The 16,441-nt window shown below is 40.8% G+C and overlaps 7 non-coding genes and 14 pseudogenes across 7 annotated transcripts; all 21 read right to left on the bottom strand.

The window, feature by feature from the left end:
* Positions 1-11,390: 11,390 nt before the first annotated feature.
* On the bottom strand, positions 11,391-11,509 carry LOC135751047 (5S ribosomal RNA; annotated as a pseudogene).
* Positions 11,510-11,630: 121 nt separating this feature from the next.
* On the bottom strand, positions 11,631-11,749 carry LOC135751002 (5S ribosomal RNA). The gene has a single exon (XR_010532898.1). It is a non-coding gene; the product is annotated as a 5S ribosomal RNA (ribosomal RNA).
* A 121-nt stretch (positions 11,750-11,870) lies between these two features.
* LOC135751126 (5S ribosomal RNA) lies at positions 11,871-11,989 on the bottom strand. The gene has a single exon (XR_010532948.1). It is a non-coding gene; the product is annotated as a 5S ribosomal RNA (ribosomal RNA).
* Positions 11,990-12,114: 125 nt separating this feature from the next.
* LOC135750972 (5S ribosomal RNA) lies at positions 12,115-12,233 on the bottom strand. The gene has a single exon (XR_010532869.1). It is a non-coding gene; the product is annotated as a 5S ribosomal RNA (ribosomal RNA).
* Positions 12,234-12,358: 125 nt separating this feature from the next.
* Positions 12,359-12,477, bottom strand: LOC135751192 (5S ribosomal RNA; annotated as a pseudogene).
* A 139-nt stretch (positions 12,478-12,616) lies between these two features.
* Positions 12,617-12,735, bottom strand: LOC135751183 (5S ribosomal RNA; annotated as a pseudogene).
* A 139-nt stretch (positions 12,736-12,874) lies between these two features.
* LOC135751200 (5S ribosomal RNA) lies at positions 12,875-12,993 on the bottom strand (annotated as a pseudogene).
* A 125-nt stretch (positions 12,994-13,118) lies between these two features.
* Positions 13,119-13,237, bottom strand: LOC135751153 (5S ribosomal RNA; annotated as a pseudogene).
* A 122-nt stretch (positions 13,238-13,359) lies between these two features.
* LOC135751227 (5S ribosomal RNA) lies at positions 13,360-13,478 on the bottom strand. Its single transcript, XR_010532965.1, has one exon. It is a non-coding gene; the product is annotated as a 5S ribosomal RNA (ribosomal RNA).
* Positions 13,479-13,602: 124 nt separating this feature from the next.
* LOC135751083 (5S ribosomal RNA) lies at positions 13,603-13,721 on the bottom strand (annotated as a pseudogene).
* Positions 13,722-13,846: 125 nt separating this feature from the next.
* On the bottom strand, positions 13,847-13,964 carry LOC135751112 (5S ribosomal RNA; annotated as a pseudogene).
* A 121-nt stretch (positions 13,965-14,085) lies between these two features.
* LOC135751074 (5S ribosomal RNA) lies at positions 14,086-14,204 on the bottom strand (annotated as a pseudogene).
* A 121-nt stretch (positions 14,205-14,325) lies between these two features.
* LOC135751053 (5S ribosomal RNA) lies at positions 14,326-14,444 on the bottom strand (annotated as a pseudogene).
* Positions 14,445-14,565: 121 nt separating this feature from the next.
* Positions 14,566-14,684, bottom strand: LOC135751179 (5S ribosomal RNA; annotated as a pseudogene).
* Positions 14,685-14,809: 125 nt separating this feature from the next.
* Positions 14,810-14,928, bottom strand: LOC135751098 (5S ribosomal RNA; annotated as a pseudogene).
* A 121-nt stretch (positions 14,929-15,049) lies between these two features.
* LOC135751092 (5S ribosomal RNA) lies at positions 15,050-15,168 on the bottom strand. Its single transcript, XR_010532945.1, has one exon. It is a non-coding gene; the product is annotated as a 5S ribosomal RNA (ribosomal RNA).
* A 125-nt stretch (positions 15,169-15,293) lies between these two features.
* LOC135750992 (5S ribosomal RNA) lies at positions 15,294-15,412 on the bottom strand. Its single transcript, XR_010532888.1, has one exon. It is a non-coding gene; the product is annotated as a 5S ribosomal RNA (ribosomal RNA).
* A 125-nt stretch (positions 15,413-15,537) lies between these two features.
* LOC135751148 (5S ribosomal RNA) lies at positions 15,538-15,656 on the bottom strand (annotated as a pseudogene).
* Positions 15,657-15,781: 125 nt separating this feature from the next.
* Positions 15,782-15,900, bottom strand: LOC135751100 (5S ribosomal RNA; annotated as a pseudogene).
* Positions 15,901-16,021: 121 nt separating this feature from the next.
* Positions 16,022-16,140, bottom strand: LOC135751228 (5S ribosomal RNA). Its single transcript, XR_010532966.1, has one exon. It is a non-coding gene; the product is annotated as a 5S ribosomal RNA (ribosomal RNA).
* A 125-nt stretch (positions 16,141-16,265) lies between these two features.
* On the bottom strand, positions 16,266-16,384 carry LOC135751067 (5S ribosomal RNA; annotated as a pseudogene).
* Between the last annotated feature and the right edge of the window lie 57 nt (positions 16,385-16,441).

The raw sequence follows: 16,441 nt of genomic DNA, 5'->3' as shown, positions 1-16,441 counted from the left end.
CATCTAAGTTGTATGCAGGTGGGTAAACACTACTTTGAACACACTATTTTGAACTAATCATTGTAAAATCATACAAACTCACAGACACCATAATAAAAAAGCAATGTTTGTTTTAAAGGACCCCCCTGGCATACAGCTGTACGTGTCAGTGAAGGTTGTGGTGCTGAATGGGGTCTCCCTGAACAAATACAGGTGTCGGCGAGGCAGTATCTCCTTGGAAGGCTTGCACTCACACCTGTACAATGCCATTCCCTCACAGAGATGTGGAGTTATGCCATTCCAAGTAAGTATAAACAGCTTTAATATTTAAAAAACGATTGATTTCACGTCATTGTTCATAGGCATATTTTACCTGCATCCTCCATGCTTTTGCGCTACCCTCATTTCCTGTGCGTGTGTGAGCTCTATGCTGTTCACATAGCATCAACTGGGTGTATGAGATGCACACACACAAAATAACCTATTGTGTAAAAAAGACTTATTGTATGTCATGCTGCTGGGCGATGCCCACTTTGTAATCAAAATTACTTTCTGATGTACAATCATACATGAATGGTGTGGGATTTGATTTTGTTTAACTAATGAATGCATTTAACCAATTCATGAACAATGGAGTATTGTTGTGTTGTTGAATAATTATGTTTTACATATTTACTGCCTACATTTCATGCTGATTGCTAAAAGTGTTAAAGTTACAAAGATGTCCAAATAAGGACTGTGGAAATTGAGTTTGTTCCATTTTATATTTCTTTAATTAATCATTTTATTCTATAAACATTGTGTGTTTCATATATGCACTGAGCTATTATGTAAAAATGAGGTGTTTGTGTTTGAGAGTGGAAAGGTACCAGTTTTTGTGTGTGTGTAAGAAGCTGCAAGGAGGATTAGTGAGGAATTTACGCCTGCATTGATCAAGATAAGAGAGAGGCCTGAGGGAGAACAGGGAACCATGTTTTATATTCACAGGATAAAATATGCCATGTATTTCTTACTTAATCAGTATTAATCATTGAATAATTGATGTAATAAAGATAAGATGTTGTCTTTGATAAATGTGTATTAACCAATGAAATGAAGGTTGCATATAGAATAATTTAATGGGGGCAGGGCAGCTCAACCTTGAAGAACAGAATCTCCTGTGCTTGTTGTGTGTGTGTTTTCTTTCCTAACAGATGGTTTTTAATAATGATTAAAGTGTTTGCTTAGAAGTAGTATTGCAGTAAAAGATTTAATATGTGTTTATCTATCTAAAGAAGTTAATGTGTGCCTTATTCATATAACCAATTTTACGAATAATGAAATGATGTCATGATATTGAAATATGTTTTACATAATAATCACTTTCATCTTACAGCTTATGTTTTTTTATAAATGAATGTTTTATTAATGATTTGTTTTTAAGAAAGCATTATAACATGCTATGTCAAGTGGAGGAGTACTAGAGAAGAACTGCAGGGCTCTCAGGGATGAGAGGAGAACAGTTTGTTTCTTCTTTGTCTGTGTGTGTGAGATAGGCAACCCCCTCAGGAATGTGGTGATGGAATCTGATAAGGAGAATAGCCAGCTGGGGGAGGAGGATTCTGAAGAAAGAACGGCGATAAATACTCATGTTTTTGTTCTGAGCTGTGAGTTTGTCAAATCCTGCTGTAGGATTTGGGACACTCCGGCATGCTGTAACTTTTTCATATCTGATCAATAAATATTCAATTTAGATATTTGTGTCTTTCTCCATTGATGAACATGCTTTGGACACCTTAAAGTCCAACAATTGGTGACTCCCGACGTTGTTGGAGGGAAAAGGAGATTAAGAGAAGTTTTGAATTGCCTAAGATCGAGTAAGGGAGGGCTCCATTTCAACACAAAAGACCGGTCTTCTAAAACAAAGGTAAGCAGAAACCTGTTTTATCAAATTCTGCTATTGGACATATACCAAATTAATTGTGTTGATAAGGAGATCCAAACTGAAAGTAATAATTGAATAAAAGATCAGATTGAAAAACTTAAAATATATATATATATATAAGGTTAATAGAAAGAGAGAGACGGGTTGAATGGTCCCTCGGGTTTGAGTCCCGTAAAGGTAAATTGTGGTTGGAGTCCATTAATGTATTAGACATTATAAAGTACCAGCAGGGTTGAATGGTCCCTTGGGTGAAAACCCCATAAAGGTAAATTGTGGTTGGAGTCCATTAATGTATTAGACATTATAAAGTACCAAGTGGGTTAAAGTCCCTCGGATGAGAGTTCCGTAAATTATAATTTTAATCCGGATATTATTTAATCGCTTTCAACTTTCGCTAAAAAGACGGGTCAGTAGTCGCGCGGGTGAAACCCCTGAAAACTACTGGTGTATATATTCTTTTGCTAGATAAGAGTGACGTTTTGTGCTTTTTTTTTTAATTCTGAATGCTTGTAAATTGTGTGAAAATGGCTAAATTTCAGTATGAGTGTCCACCAGTGTATGTGTATTTGCAAAAGATTGTGAGGCTTAGGATGGTCCGAACAGATCGAAATGATTTTGTATATAGAGAAAAGACAAAAAGAGGTTGCATTAGCGTGGAACACGTTGAGAGAAGAAAACTGTTGGGAGGCAGAGGAGAAAAAGAGAGTTCCTCTCACGCCTATTATTTTTGCCATGAAACATAGACTGGTAAACAAAAATTAAGATTGTAAAAGCAGAAGGAAAAAGTGGTTTGGTAAAGGGCCAAATGTGACTAGCTTAGAAAAAGAGTTGAGAATTCGGACGAGATTAGCTCTGGTTGCTGCTGCCATGCAGGCTATTAAATCAAATAAAAAAAAGGAAGTTGGCAGTGGTGCAGCTGCAAAGCAAAAGGAAGTTAAACAAGGAAACAGTCAGCCAGACTCAAGTGTGACACCTACGGCTCCTCCTCCAGTTCCACCCCCAGTGAAATCGATCTACCCCTCCTTGCACACCCCTCCTCCTTATGAGAAAGCCAAAGCCCAAATGCAACAGCCTGTTTTTCAAATCAATAGCGGTGAATTAAATGTAGATGTAGATTTTATTTGTGTGAAAATGTAGTGTGTCTGTGATATAATGAGTCTGTTAAAACCATAAATGGGATTAAGCAAAACCTAGCAGAAAGACCGAAGCGACGCTTTGAAAGAAAAACAACAAATTAGAGAAAAAGAGTAGAAACCAAGTTATTAAAGGTGGATATAAAGATAAAAAATAAAAAGGACAGAAACATTATTAAAAGGTGAATGACATAGATAAATTATACAAAGATAAATTGGTACAAAATGAAGAGGAGTCTTCATCTGATGATGGAAGGTGGTCACAAAATAAATTTTATTTTAAATTGAAAGGCAATATTTTGCAATGGGTTAAGTAAACCTTGAAAGGCTGAAAGCTCTGATCCTTTGACATTCAAGAAAGTGAATAAAAGCTGGTGATGAAAAGACAATGGCAAAAACTGTGTGTGACATCAAAGTGTTGGAGTTGCAAAAAGAGAGGAGTAACTCATAAACTGGACTGAGAACACATTCTATTTGAATGGGACTATACTTGAACTCAAGCAGTGAAGGGGGCACTGCATATGGTCAGAGACATTTACAAGGATGAAACACCAAAAAGACTGAGTGGAATCCAGAAAGAGACTAACAAAGACAATAATGTTCTTGGAGGCAAGAGAAACTGGACAATAATTCACTGGACACTGAACTTTTTCATCTTCATAAGAGCCTTTGAGTGAAAAAGGGGAAAGAGTAAACAGCCGTTCAATGTTTAGTAAAGACCTTGTTACTGTAGGGACACAGACAATCTTTATGAGAAAATCAGCAGGACAAATTTAAAAGCTGATCAAGAACTTTGTTGTTAGGTGTGACTACCTGTTCTGAAATCAAATCAGACTCCTATTAATCTGACAGGAAGAAATGCATAATTGAATTTGGTATCTACAGAGGAAGTCAGAACTCCACTGATGGTATTAAGCTAAAAAGCAAATATAAATGGCATAGAACAGCTATGGCAGAAAGGAAATTGAAATAGAAAAAAAATAAAAAAATAAAAAAGAGAACACCATAGAACACAATAAAAGGTAAACAAGAAAAGCTGTGAGAATAGAAAAATAACTGATTATTGTAATAAACTTTGTATTTAAGGAAATTGCCAGCCCAGACATCATATATGTGCATGAAGGTGTTCAAATGGGAGATCTAATCACTGAGGGTGAGCCAAATGATTGCATACCATTGATTGATATAAAAATTATTATTGTTATAATTAATTGTAATTGTTATACCATTGACTGAAAAAGCAAACAAATTGAGAGATGGTTTGTTCGCGGTACCACTGACAACTCCCCAACCAGTAATCATAATGTTTACAGATGGATGTTGTTTTAGAGCATCAGATGGTTCGCTAAAGGCAGGCTTTACAGTTGTTGAACAGGTTGAAAATTATTTTGTGACTAGAGTGAGTGGTAAATTGGAGGGTAAGCAGTCAGCACTGAGAGCTGAAATGATAGCTGATATCAAAGCCTTGCATTACGCTGGTGAAGAGAGGGTGACCATTTTTAGTGATTATGCATATGTGATTGGTGGAGTATATATGGCAGAGATGTGGATTTGTTACAACAACAGGCCGGCCTATAACACATGCTAGCGAAGCCTGATACATACTACAGGCTGTGAAGGTACCTAATGACGTGGCTGTTGTCAACTGCCTAATAAACCACTTATATCCCCAACCATGGTTTCCAAAGACAAAGTTAGATCTGACAAAATTGACAAACAGGCACTGGAATTGAAATATAGTTTCGGGGCTGCTTATCACCCCAATGTTAGAGCAAAGCTGAAATAGTGAACCTGACTTTGACATTAAAACTTGACTTGACAAACTATGTGCACAGACAAAAATAACATGGCTTGACGCATTACCAATTGCATTAATGTCTATTCACTTTTCTGTTAACAGGATCACTGGTTTGACACCATTTGAATTGCTTACAGGTCGTCAGTTTCCAGGCCCACGGAACGCCTTGGTGTAGGATCCAATCCTGCCACTAACTAATGCTGTTTATTTCTACAAACTAACTGCTATGATTAAACATTTTTCCTGACAGGCTACCAAACAACGAAATTGTGAGAACGACCCAGCTGTTAAAAATGATGATTGGGTTTCTAACAGACACAGGTGTGGACCTGAGGACTCAGGTCCAAGAGAGGGAGAGTGTTGAAAGTGAAAGTGAATCAGCTGGAATACAGAGAGGACAAACAGGAAGTGGTAACACATTAGTGGTAACACTCACACAACACCAACAACAAAGTCAACAAACACTCTGTAAAATTGTGCATAAAAAAGGTGACATTATTTCCAGCCCAGTACCAGAACCCCTAGCACACTGTGTGAGCACAGATTGTGCCTACGGAGCAGGTATAGCCGTACAGTTCAAAGCAAAGTACGGTACACAAAAGGTTGTAAGTCAAAACAAACACACAGGTGAATGTGCAGTTACCCATGAGGACGACGGCAGATTGATTTTTCATTTAATAACCAAACAAAACTGTATTGATTTACCAACATATGAGAATTTTACCTATAGCCTCAGATGTATGAGAAAGTGGTGTGAGAAAGAAAACATAACAAGTGTATCTACTCCCCGGCTGGGGTGTGGCGTGGATAAATTGGATTTCCACAAAGTGCTGGAAATCCTGACAGAAGTGTTTAGAGACCTGAATATCACAATTGCCATATATTTATTATAACCTGGGTAACTACATACCAAATTTCTTAAGTTTCTTATACAATTCTACAGTATTAATTTCATATTTCATTTTTCTTTTCCTTTTTGAATTTACGATTGTTATTTGAGTATTAGCCAATAGGCATAAGTGTATTTTTTTCCACAGAGATGAAGCTATATGGAAATTGGAAGGTTCTGTGGGCCCTAGGAGTTATAACTACAATTATAATCACCATAATATTTAGCATAAACAATGGAGGTAATTTGAAAATTGACAAAAGGTCCAAGATAACACCACAAGATCAGTGCTTAAAGAGATATGGGGGAATTGAATTGAATTACACAAAAAAATTCAACGATATCATACACCTTTGATTTATGCAGTGTGATAGATTGTGGAGGGCAATAGTAACCTCTATAGTAGTGTCCATTGGTGTATTTGTGGCTATCCTGGTCACTTGTGGATGTTGTTGAATCCCCTGTCTCAGATCCCTGTGTAATAGGCTGATAGTGTCTGCAATAGAGAAAAAAGAAAATCCACCCCCATACAGCATGCCGCTATTAGGCCTACAGAACCTGGATGAGGATGAAGATGAAAATATGTGACCTCTTTCAGAGGTCAAGAGAGGGAATTGTGGGATTTGATTTTGTTTAACTAATGAATGCATTTAACCAATTCATGAACAATGGAGTATTGTTGTGTTGTTGAATAATTATGTTTTACATATTTACTGCCTACATTTCATGCTGATTGCTAAAAGTGTTAAAGTTACAAAGATGTCCAAATAAGGACTGTGGAAATTGAGTTTGTTCCATTTTATATTTCTTTAATTAATCATTTTATTCTATAAACATTGTGTGTTTCATATATGCACTGAGCTATTATGTAAAAATGAGGTGTTTGTGTTTGAGAGTGGAAAGGTACCAGTTTTTGTGTGTGTGTAAGAAGCTGCAAGGAGGATTAGTGAGGAATTTACGCCTGCATTGATCAAGATAAGAGAGAGGCCTGAGGGAGAACAGGGAACCATGTTTTATATTCACAGGATAAAATATGCCATGTATTTCTTACTTAATCAGTATTAATCATTGAATAATTGATGTAATAAAGATAAGATGTTGTCTTTGATAAATGTGTATTAACCAATGAAATGAAGGTTGCATATAGAATAATTTAATGGGGGCAGGGCAGCTCAACCTTGAAGAACAGAATCTCCTGTGCTTGTTGTGTGTGTGTTTTCTTTCCTAACAGATGGTTTTTAATAATGATTAAAGTGTTTGCTTAGAAGTAGTATTGCAGTAAAAGATTTAATATGTGTTTATCTATCTAAAGAAGTTAATGTGTGCCTTATTCATATAACCAATTTTACGAATAATGAAATGATGTCATGATATTGAAATATGTTTTACATAATAATCACTTTCATCTTACAGCTTATGTTTTTTTATAAATGAATGTTTTATTAATGATTTGTTTTTAAGAAAGCATTATAACATGCTATGTCAAGTGGAGGAGTACTAGAGAAGAACTGCAGGGCTCTCAGGGATGAGAGGAGAACAGTTTGTTTCTTCTTTGTCTGTGTGTGTGAGATAGGCAACCCCCTCAGGAATGTGGTGATGGAATCTGATAAGGAGAATAGCCAGCTGGGGGAGGAGGATTCTGAAGAAAGAACGGCGATAAATACTCATGTTTTTGTTCTGAGCTGTGAGTTTGTCAAATCCTGCTGTAGGATTTGGGACACTCCGGCATGCTGTAACTTTTTCATATCTGATCAATAAATATTCAATTTAGATATTTGTGTCTTTCTCCATTGATGAACATGCTTTGGACACCTTAAAGTCCAACAATGGTCATGTCTTTCAGGTGTATCTGATTGTATTTGCTGTGCAGTGGAACAACCGCATGGAATCACTCCGTGTTGCTGGTGGTCATGGCAGGCAGACGTGGTGTACGGACCCGCAGCAGATTCAGCGCATAAATCAGAAGGCCGAGGTGCTCTTCGGTAAAGAGCATGTCCTCGAGCCTAACTTTGCTGCTCCAATGCCCTACCCTGCTGTATACAAGGACCCAGACGAGGTGGAGCTCCTTGGAGTAGAGTATGCCATGTGCCAGTCAACCAGCTTTACTGCAAGGGATTACTATGCCCAGCAAGGTACACAATCTTGCATTATAACAATATAAATACATACTAAGGGCCAGATTTACTAACTGCGTGCTCCAGCACAAACCATCATTTTGGCAGTAAATAGCGATGTCAGGAGTTACTAAAGACGCGCAGTGGATCATTAGTGCTAAAAGGGTTAGGGTTTAGTTCTTTTTGCGACTGATCTTATTGCATATGCATTGCTAGGAGTATCCCTTTCAGACAAAAACATTTTGGGAGGAGAATATTTAAATGATTCACACAATTTTGGAATTGCGCTTGCATGCTAATTTGCCCTGTTTAGGAAGTCTGGCCCTAAGTGATCAAATACCTATAAATATGATGCATATTCTATCCATGACAAGTATGCAAGATGTAGTTTTATTTTACATATTATGAAACAAATGAACTGCAGCATTGCCATTTTGTATTAGTCTACTGTTAGTTGTTGTAACTGCCTAGACCCACTGTTGATTAGTACATTTCATATTTTGCAGTTGAGGAAGAGCAGTCCCGTGAAGAAGAGGAGACGGCTGAACAAAGTGAGGACAAGCTGGCAGATGAGGGTGTGGACATGGGTGTAGAGTCAGAGGAGGATCCTATGGACGCTGTCAGTGACAAACATGTCATCCTCACTCAATCAGAACAGGTGGAGGAGGAGGACAGTCCTGCTATGCAGGATGTGCTGATGACCCAGAGCCATCTGCATCTTCCTGGGCTGGAGGAAGTGGAAGCCTTGGCCCTGCTCCTTTTAGAACTGGCAGACGACAGTGACCGTCACCTAGTGCCAGCTGACCTAAGGCTGAAGATTGCCACTGCAGTCGCTGCACTGCATGAGCATGACAGGTCAGCAGCCAACTTTGTAAAAAGGTATGAGTCTAGGTGGGGTTACACCCTGTTTGGCAGATGCTTGGGAGCTGATACACCTGAGAGCAGAGCCGCACAGAAGACAAAGTTTTCTTGGATGAGGCAGCCCAGGTGACTGAGGATAGTCGTCTGTGTTACCTCGTTATTAAGATGCTGAAAAACCGGCCACCTGCCAGTCGTCTCACCTCCCCCACTAAAATCACCAATGCAATCAAGGGCCAGTATAAAAGGATTGTAGACCGAGTCAGAGACGATCCCATTCTTAATGGTCTCTCCATTCCTCTGCCCAATCTGAATGCCAAGTCCATCTCTACATTCATGGCACGGGAAGAGAAGAAGGCTAACTACAGGGCAACCGTAATGCCAAAGGTGAAACCCCACCAAAGAGTGCTGTCAGAAGAACCAATGCCAGCAGCTCCTACTCTGCCAGAATCTTTTCCAGCTCCAGATCGACCTCAGGTTCAGTACCAGAGCCTATGTCATGCAGCTGGGAAAAGGCATGGTCAGAAGCGAAGGTAAGCTGTAAAACCCTTAGCAACCAAACGTATCAACATAAATATAGAATGAGACAAAGTTTGAGAACAGTTTGTTGTTTTTATTTGAGCTTTCATGCATATTACACTTATTGGAACATTGTTGTTCACGGTCAGGGACTATTTTTTTCTAGCAGAAGAAATGCTTTTACTGATTTAACTTCATGAAAGATGCACTAATACAATTTTTTACTTTAATATTGTGTGGTAACTGTTTTATAAAAGCAATAAGGTACTTGAGGCAAGTGCTTCAGCCGTTATTTATTCACGATACAGCACAGCCTCTCATACCTTATTGCTTACATGTGAACATATCTGAATTCATCAGCTGAATGGTTTAAACACAACAAACCATGTAAATTGATAGTCATACCCATTATTTCTCATGAATTATACTCATCATCGTATGTATGATTTCTTTTTGCAGGATAGATGTGGAAGAGTTTGTGAACCGGCCCATTCAACCTAAACCCCCTGTGGCCACGTACATCCCACCCAGAGCGTCAAATGCACCTGTCCTTGTAGTGGTTCCTGCACAGCCACAGGGACCATCCATGATGCTCTGTGGGGCATCCAGCAGTCAAGGGGTCATACCTTTCACACCGCCTCCTGTGCTGACATCCAAACCAATGAAGCCTTATAAATCCACAAAGCCTTGTGGGGCCTGCCATGTACCCCAGTGTGGTGGGCAGCGTAAGAGATACACGCCATCCAAAGACAAGGCTGCTGAAAGTAGCCAAAAAATATTTACCTATTGCCCAGCAACTAGGAAGTCCACCACTTCAGGTTTTGAAGGTGTTGTGTTCAACAGTTTTGAACACTTCAAAAGTGTAGTTGATGAGGAACTAAAAAAGAAGAAAAATAACAATTAGAGAGCCAACATTATCCCCCAAATCACAATACCTGGATTAGACCTAGTTTACCTCATCCCCTTTTATATATTGTACACAGTATTGGGGAAAATTACTTTTAAAAGTATTCCATTAATGGAATGCACTGATTGTACGTATATTGTTCAATGTGTACATGTATAAATCTTAATAAGAATCCTGTAAATAATAACTTATAGTACCTATTTAGCTATTTTCTTCTAAATTACTTAATAATTCATGTTAATTCTATTCTGTTTACATTGTTACCCGTGTTATTGTTATTATTGTTGTGTTGTTTATTTATTTATGTAGATATATATTGTTGAACAAATAAAAAAAGAATGTTTCCAAATATGATTCCTTTCTCTTGTTCCCCATTTGTCCACTTAATAGAGGGAAAGACTTTCACATGAAACTGTATTGAGTATAACAGAGCCTGAATTACTTACCAGTATGGTAAAGATTTTCTAAAATTCCATTAAGACCGTTTTATGTGTACATTTTTTCATGCTCCCCAGAGGGTGAATAGGGCATAAAGAGTAAATAATATCTCAGATATGAGCAAATTACACTTTGTTCAAGTAGCCTACTATAGTTTCTTTGATTTTTTCAGTGATCTTGCAAACATTGTTTCACGTTTATTTATAAATAAATTCATACTTCACATAGATATGTGCAAAAACATTTGTTACATTGCTTGTTTTTTATTGTTTTAATTGAAGCATTATGTTTGTTGCATTACGTGACAGACATCATATTATACTTATTAAAACATTCAAGTTTAGACATTTACATTTAGATTCTAGTCTTCATAGTCTTACTCACAAAAAAACATAAAAACAAAAACATAAAAAGAACATAAACTTAGTATCGATGTCCTGAAGTGAGAAAACATTGGACTCACTTTCCATTTAGCCCCCTCCCCTCTATTTGGCCCCTCCCAACACTACCACATCTCCTCCCTCCAACGTCTTGCTGATCTGTTTACTTGGATTTTTCCAAGGTGATCGGGACCCAGGATACGGACTTGCGGGGGTCATGAGCCATTCCCAGGCGGTCTCCCATCCAAGTACTAACCAGGCCCGACCCTAATTGGCTTCCGAGATCAGACGAGAGCGGGCGTGCTCAGGGTGGTGTGGCCGTAAGCGAGTGCTGACTTGATTCGAGAGACACTTCAAGACTAATGTGGCAACGCAATGACATCAGTAAATGCTTACAAAAAGGACGTAATTATGGGAAAAAATGACATAAATAAATAATTAATTAATTAAATGCTTACAGCACCTGGTATTCCCAGGCGGTCTCCCATCCAAGTACTAACCAGTCCCGACCCTGCTTGGCTTCCGAGATCAGACGAGAGCGGGCGTGCTCAGGGTGGTGTGGCCGTAAGCGAGTGCCGACTCCATTTGAGAGACACTTCAAGACTAATGTGGCAACGCCATGACATCGGTGAACGCTTACAGAAAGAACGCATTCATGGGAAAAAATGACATAAATAAATAATTAATTAAATGCTTACAGCACCTGGTATTCCCAGGCGGTCTCCCATCCAAGTACTAACCAGGCCCGACACTGCTTGGCTTCCGAGATCAGACGAGAGCGGGCGTGCTCAGGGTGGTGTGGCCGTAAGCGAGTGTCGACTCGATTTGATAGACACTTCAAGACTTATGTGGCAACGCCATGACATCATTGAACGCTTACAGAAAGAACGCATTCATGGGAAAAAATGACATAAATAATTAATTAATTAAATGCTTACAGCACCAGGTATTCCCAGGCGGTCTCCCATCCAAGTACTAACCAGGCCCGACCCTGCTTGGCTTCCGAGATCAGACGAGAGCGGGCGTGCTCAGGGTGGTGTGGCCGTAAGCAAGTGCTGACTCGATTCGAGAGACACTTCAAAACTAATGTGGCAACGCAATGACATCGGTAAATGCTTACAAAAAGGACGTAATTATGTTAAAAAATGACATAAATAAATAAATTATTAAATAAATGCTTACAGCACCTGGTATTCCCAGGCGGTCTTCCATCCAAGTACTAACCAGGCCCGACCCTGCTTGGCTTCCGAGATCAGACGAGAGCGGGCGTGCTCAGGGTGGTGTGGCCGTAAGCGAGTGCTGACTCGATTCGAGAGACACTTCAAGACTAATGTGGCAATGCAATGACATCGGTAAATGCTTACAAAAAGGACGTAATTTTGGGAAAAAATTACATAAATAAATAAATAATTAATTAAATGCTTACAGCACCTGGTATTCCCAGGCGGTCTCCAATCCAAGTACTAACCAGGCCTGACCCTGCTTGGCTTCTGAGATCGGACGAGAGCGGGCGTGCTCAGGGTGGTGTGGCCGTAAGCGAGTGCTGATCTGATTCGATAGACACTTCAAGACTTATGTGGCAACGCCATGACATCAGTGAACGCTTACAGAAAGAACGCATTCATGGGAAAAAATGACAAATAAATATTTAATTAAATAAATATTTAATTAATTAAATGCTTACAGAACCTGGTATTCCCAGGCGATCTCCCATCCAAGTACTTACCAGGCCCGACCCTGCTTGGCTTCCGAGATCAGACGAGAGCGGGCTTGCTCAGGGTGGTGTGGCCGTAAGCGAGTGATGACTCGATTCGAGAGACACTTCAAAACTAATGTGGCAACGCCATGCCATGGGAGAACGCTTACAGAAAGGACGCCTTCATGGGAAAAAATGACAAATAAATATTTAATTAAATAAATATTTAATTAATTAAATGCTTACAGAACCTGGTATTCCCAGGCGATCTCCCATCCAAGTACTTACCAGGCCCGACCCTGCTTGGGTTCCGAGATCAGACGAGAGCGGGCGTGCTCAGGGTGGTGTGGCCGTAAACGAGTGCTGACTCGATTCGAGAGACACTTCAAGACTAATGTGGCAACGCCATGACATCAGTGAACGCTTACAGAAAGAACGCATTCATGGGAAAAAATGACATAAATAATTAATTAATTAATTAAATGTTTACAGCACCTGGTATTCCCAGGCGGTCTCCCATTCAAGTACTAACCAGGCCCGACCCTGCTTGGCTTCCGAGATCAGACGAAAGCGGGCGTGCTTAGGGTGGTGTGGCCGTAAGCGAGTGCCGACTCGATTCGATAGAAACTTTTAAGACTTATGTGGCAACGCCATGACATCAGTGAACGCTAAAAGAAAGAACGCATTCATGGGAAAAAATGACATAAATAATTAATTAATTAAATGCTTACAGCACCTGGTATTCCCAGGCGGTCTCCCATCCAAGTACTAACCAGGCCCGACCCTGCTTGGCTTCCGAGATCAGACGAGAGCGGGCGTGCTCAGGGTGGTGTGGCCGTAAACGAGCGTTAACTAGATTCGAGAGACACTTCAAGGCTAATGTGGCAACGCAATGACATCGGTAAATGGTTACAGAAAGGACGCATTCATGGGAAAAATGACATAAATAAATAATTAATTAATTAAATGCTTACAACACCTGGTATTCCCAGTCGGTCTCCCATCCAAGTACTAACCGGGCCCAACCCTGCTTGGCTTCCGAGATCAGACGAGAGCGGGCGTGCTCAGGGTGGTGTGGCAGTAAGCGAGTGCCGACTCGATTCGAGAGACACTTCAAGACTAATGTGGCAACGCCATGACATCGGTAAATGCTTACAAAAAGGACACATTCATGGGAAAAAATGACATAAATAAATAATTAATTAATTAAATGCTTACAGCACCTGGTATTCCTAGGCGGTCTCCCATCCAAGTACTAACCAGGCCCACCCTGCTTGGCTTCCGAGATCAGACGAGAGCGGGCGTGCTCAGGGTGGTGTGGCCGTAAGCGAGTGCTGACTCGATTCGAAAGACACTTCAAGACTAATGTGGCAACGCAATGACATCGGTAAATGCTTACAAAAAGGACATAATTATGGGAAAAAATGACATAAATAAATAATTAATTAATTGCTTACAGCACCTGGTATTCCCAGGCGGTCTCCCATCGAAGTACTAACCAGGCCCGACCCTGCTTGGCTTCCGAGATCAGACGAGAGCAGGCGTGCTTAGGGTGGTGTGGCCGTAAGCAAATGCTGACTCGATTCGAGAGACACTTCAAGACTAATGTGGCAACGCAATGACATCGGTAAATGTTTATAAAAATGACGCATTCGTGGGAAAAAATGACATAAATAAATAATTAATTAATTGCTTACAGCACCTGGTATTGCCAGGCGGTCTCCCATCCAAGTACTAACCAGGCCCGACCCTGCTTGGCTTCCGAGATCAGACGAGAGCGGGCGTGCTCAGGGTGGTGTGGCCGTAAGCGAGTGCTGACTCGATTCGAGAGACACTTCAAGACTAATGTGGCAACGCCATGCCATTGGAGAACGCTTACAGAAAGGACGCATTCATGGGAAAAAATGACATAAATAATTAATTAATTAAATGCTTCCAGCACCTGGTATTCCCAGGCGGTCTCCCATCCAAGTACTAACCAGGCCTGACCCTGCTTGGCTTCTGAGATCGGACGAGAGCGGGCGTGCTCAGGGTGGTGTGGCCGTAAGCGAGTGCTGATTTGATTCGATAGACACTTCAAGACTTATGTGGCAACGCCATGACATCAGTGAACGCTTACAGAAAGAACGCATTCATGGGAAAAAATGACATAAATAATTAATTAATTAATTAAATGCTTACAGCACCTGGTATTCCCAGGCGGTCTCCCATTCAAGTACTAACCAGGCCCGACCCTGCTTGGCTTCCGAGATCAGACGAAAGCGGGCGTGCTTAGGGTGGTGTGGCCGTAAGCGAGTGCCGACTCGATTCGATAGAAACTTTAAGACTTATGTGGCAACGCCATGACATCAGTGAACGCTAAAAGAAAGAACGCATTCATGGGAAAAAATGACATAAATAATTAATTAATTAAATGCTTACAGCACCTGGTATTCCCAGGCGGTCTCCCATCCAAGTACTAACCAGGCCCGACCCTGCTTGGCTTCCGAGATCAGACGAGAGCGGGCGTGCTCAGGGTGGTGTGGCCGTAAGCAAGTGTTGACTCGATTCGAGAGACACTTCAAGACTAATGTGGCAACGCAATGACATCGGTAAATGCTTACAAAAAGGACGTAATTATGGGAAAAAATGACATAAATAAATAAATTATTAATTAAATGCTTACAGCACCTGGTATTCCCACGCGGTCTTCCATCCAAGTACTAACCAGGCCCGACCCTGCTTGGCTTCCGAGATCAGACGAGAGCGGGCGTGCTCAGGGTGGTGTGGCCGTAAGCGAGTGCTGACTCGATTCGAGAGACACTTCAAGACTAATGTGGCAATGCAATGACATCGGTAAATGCTTACAAAAAGGACGTAATTTTGGGAAAAAATTACATAAATAAATAAATAATTAATTAAATGCTTACAGCACCTAGTATTCCCAGGCGGTCTCCCATCCAAGTACTAACCAGGCCTGACCCTGCTTGGCTTCTGAGATCGGACGAGAGCGGGCGTGCTCAGGGTGGTGTGGCCGTAAGCGAGTGCTGATTTGATTCGATAGACACTTCAAGACTTATGTGGCAACGCCATGACATCAGTGAACGCTTACAGAAAGAACGCATTCATGGGAAAAAATGACATAAATAATTAATTAATTAATTAAATGCTTACAGCACCTGGTATTCCCAGGCGGTCTCCCATTCAAGTACTAACCAGGCCCGACCCTGCTTGGCTTCCGAGATCAGACGAAAGCGGGCGTGCTTAGGGTGGTGTGGCCGTAAGCGAGTGCCGACTCGATTCGATAGAAACTTCAAGACTTATGTGGCAACGCCATGACATCAGTGAACGCTAAAAGAAAGAACGCATTCATGGGAAAAAATGACATAAATAATTAATTAATTAAATGCTTACAGCACCTGGTATTCCCAGGCGGTCTCCCATCCAAGTACTAACCAGGCCCGACCCTGCTTGGCTTCCGAGATCAGACGAGAGCGGGCGTGCTCAGGGTGGTGTGGCCGTAAACGAGTGCTAACTAGATTCGAGAGACACTTCAAGGCTAATGTGGCAACGCAATGACATCGGTAAATGCTTACAAAAAGGACACATTCATGGGAAAAAATGACATACATAAATAATTAATTAATTAAATGCTTAAAGCACCTGGTATTCCCAGGCGGTCTCCCATCCAAGTACTAACCAGGCCCGACCCTGCTTGGCTTCCGAGATCAGACGAGAGCGGGCGTGCTCAGGGTGGTGTGGCCGTAAACGAGTGCTGACTCGATTCGATAGACACTTCAAGACTTATGTGGCAACGCCATGACATC

Source organism: Paramisgurnus dabryanus, chromosome 18 (genome assembly GCF_030506205.2).
Source record: "Paramisgurnus dabryanus chromosome 18, PD_genome_1.1, whole genome shotgun sequence".
Taxonomy (NCBI): domain Eukaryota; kingdom Metazoa; phylum Chordata; class Actinopteri; order Cypriniformes; family Cobitidae; genus Paramisgurnus; species Paramisgurnus dabryanus.
Note: the sequence above shows the minus strand (reverse complement) of the source record. Positions and strands in the feature narration are given on the sequence as shown.